The sequence below is a fragment of the Mirounga angustirostris genome, unplaced genomic scaffold (assembly GCF_029215605.1).
Source record: "Mirounga angustirostris isolate CCGP_5_RB_7025 unplaced genomic scaffold, mMirAng1.0.hap1 SCAF_10, whole genome shotgun sequence".
NCBI lineage: Eukaryota > Metazoa > Chordata > Mammalia > Carnivora > Phocidae > Mirounga > Mirounga angustirostris.
In genome coordinates, this window is record NW_026991718.1 from 28734600 (window position 1) to 28737910 (window position 3311).

At 37.5% G+C, this 3311-nt stretch overlaps 1 non-coding gene across 1 annotated transcript; it reads left to right on the forward strand.

Moving 5' to 3' along the window:
* The first annotated feature begins 1122 nt into the window (after positions 1-1122).
* LOC123852265 (U4 spliceosomal RNA) lies at positions 1123-1269 on the forward strand. Its single transcript, XR_006792853.1, has one exon. It is a non-coding gene; the product is annotated as a U4 spliceosomal RNA (small nuclear RNA).
* Positions 1270-3311: the final 2042 nt, after the last annotated feature.

The window sequence follows — 3311 nt, forward strand, 5'->3', positions numbered from 1 at the left end:
CAGAGTTTTTTTCTGCAGTTAGAAGAGATGGGAATTGGGAGTAGGTGATAACTCCCATTACACAGACTCTAGTTTTCAATAAAGAATCTCACTTCTGAAAGGGAAAGTCACACTAAATATCCATTTCATAGGTTACCATGCAGATTTTTAATTGTCACAGTTTATTAACATTGCTCATTCAGCTATTCAGTCATGTTCTCCTTAATAGCAAAAGGGTAATTCCCTGTATAGCCTCCATGTTCAATGTCATTAACCATTACTCAAAGGAATTTACACTATGTTTAGCAGTATTCCATGTATGCAGATCCTGAATAAATAGTATTTCTGCCACCAGTCCACTAGCTAGCATCCCAGCCTCTTAACAGCTTTAGAGGTGCAGCCATGGATGGATTGTTTGTGCTCCCAGGAGCAATCCTCCACCTGCACCGAGATCTCCCAGCCTCATACTTCTGCCTCAGCGAAGCTGCAGCATTCATCAACCTACAAACGCTGCGGCTTTTTCCATCTTAAACATTAAAAAATTCCTTTGATCCTACATCTTTCCCCAACTGTCACTATATTTCTCTGCTCTCTTCGATAGAAAAACTAGGAAAATGTGTTGATGCTCACTCTGTTTCCTTTCCTCCCTCCTCTATTAAACCGTCGCCCACCAGGCAGCTCGTCCCAGCCACTAATTGCCTCCCCATCCAGTGGTCAAGTCTCAGTCTTCTTCTTTTTTTAACTCCTGAGCAATATTTGATTCAAGTGATCATCCTTCCATCTTGAAACACATTTTCACATGGTTTCCATGATACCATCTTTTTGGTTTTCCTCCTTTTTCCTCTGGTCTCTTTTTCTCAGTCTCTGCTGGATTCTTTGCATATCCCAATCTTTTAGTAATGTCCCTACGTATAGTCATCTGAGTATTTCATGTCTCTATCTACCCTCTCTTCCTTAATGATCACCTTCATTTTCATAGCTTTATGTACCATCTGTACAACTCCCAAATTTATATCTCTAGCCCAGATTTCTGAATGTCTCTATGAAATCCAGAATCTGATATCCAATCTTTACTTAATACTCAGTAGTCCTCTTGGATGTCCGATGGACATCTCAAAATTAGCTGGTCAAAAATATACCTCCAGCTTTGCGCAGTGGCAGTATCGTAGCCAATGAGGTTTATCCGAGGCTCGAGTATTGCTAATTCAAAAATATAACTCCTAATTCTCAGACCTAACAAAACTGTACACCTCCCACACACTCCTCCCCATCTCTGAAAATGATTACTCAATCCTTTTGGCCATAATGGCCCCTCACTGGTTCCTCATCACCCTTTATAGCAGTTATATCCCTTTCCCCGGCAGTATCTATTCTCCTTATCTGCGTAACTTTTTTTCTTAGGCATTTATCACTACCTGCTATATGGATGTCTGAATGTAAACTTCATGAGGGAAGCAACTTCTGTTTTGCCCACTGCTACGTCCTGAAATCCTGGAACTCTGTCTTATAGCAGGGGTGTAAAGGTCTGCTCAGTGAAAAGTATCATTTAGAAATAAATATCTTAACACAGTTCTATATAAATAGGAATCCACCATAATTTCTTTAATCCTCCTGAGTCCTTCATTTTCTGTCTACACCTACCCCTCCTGCTACTCATACCAATGGCCACAAATTGAACCGTATCATCACTTAGAAATACACCACCTCAGAAACCTCCAGCATCCTGTTCTCTGTCCATAATCTTCTCTTCCTATAGAGCTGTCATAGTTCCATCTCCTTTACAACTTTTCCCCAGACTCAGAGACCATAAATTCCTTGGTCTTCCACTTCCAATGGTCTTTCTTCCTGGACTTACTTCCTTATTCAGCCTGGACTGCATGATTATGGACATGAACAGTTTAGTCCCCTTGCATTTTTGAAACTTCTTGTTGTGTTGGTCTTTAATATTCCAAGTCTCTGATTTAAAACATTGTACTTCCAAACCTAAACAACCCTGCGGAAGCTCAGTCTCTAAAGTCAGATTGCCCGGGTTCAAGTAAATAATAGTATGTAGATACAGGCAAATTTCTTAGCCTCGAAAGCCTTCATTTTTTTCATTAAAATAATAATTGTACTTCTTTCAGAGGCTCCCTATGAAGACTAAATGAGCCAATCTACATAAAGTGCTTATCACAGTACATTGCTATTACCATTATTATACCCAAACTGTTGAGCACAGCAAAAGAATATCATAAGACCACATCCATATTAGTGTCCCTAGAATGTGTAGGCCTTCCAGTCCTGCTCAGCAATGTATTTTTTGATCTTTAGTTATCTGCCCCTCTCATTTTGCTGACCCCTTTTGCAAATCTTCACCCTCTCATCAAACACTTTACTTCTAACAGTATCTATGTATCCACCCATATTTTCCTCTTCCTTCCAGTCTCAAGGCTGAAGAATCATCATTTTATTCTTGGACAACTTGTGTGTTGCTCTTGATACTTTTCATGCAGTCTGATCAATTACTCCTTTCTCCTGATCCTTGGTCTCTTCTTCCCTCCTGGCACTGTTCTCAGCTTATTAAAATAATCAGGCCGAACCTACACATCTTTTTTTTTTATGTTCCCTTTACTCTGTGATCTCATTTAGATACTGTCCTCATGATCTGACATTCTTTTCAGCCATGCTTTTGGAAAGAGTAGTGCTATCTTACATTATCCATTCTTGATTTCCCACTAAATTCTTAACTCTTTAAACTTGTATTTTTAGCATTTTCCATAACTAATATTCTTGGACACATAATTTAAAGGTTGTGTAATATCTTCAAAATTTCCACATTGTTTTGAGATTACAGTCTCACACAATAGAAATGTTTTTGTGGTATAATAAACTAGTAATTATTTCTCTTGATAAGGATAGTAGAGTCAGTGATTATAGTCTTTCCAGCCCCATTTTGATTAATTCTTTTCACTTAAAAGGTTTTGCCTTTATTTTCAATGAAATAACACCAGATATTTTCTTTTCTTTTTTTTTTTTTTTTTTTGCATTTTGGTCACAATATAAATCCTACCCACTTTAGGTATTTATTGAATATTTATTAAACAAATAAATTAGTAATAAACTTTATGAGTAGACTCAAACAATACTTGTGAAGATTGATAATACATTTGATTTTTATTTGCAGTGCTGCTGTATGAGATTGTAATCCATTAAATAAAAGAACTCCATGACAATCATTAAGAAAGTTCCTTTGGGGGCAGCTATGGAGTACTAAACCCATCAGTCAATTTAGCCAAGTAAAACTCATCAAGTAGTTAATTGGCACAATGGGAAGAAAAAGATTGATTGATTTT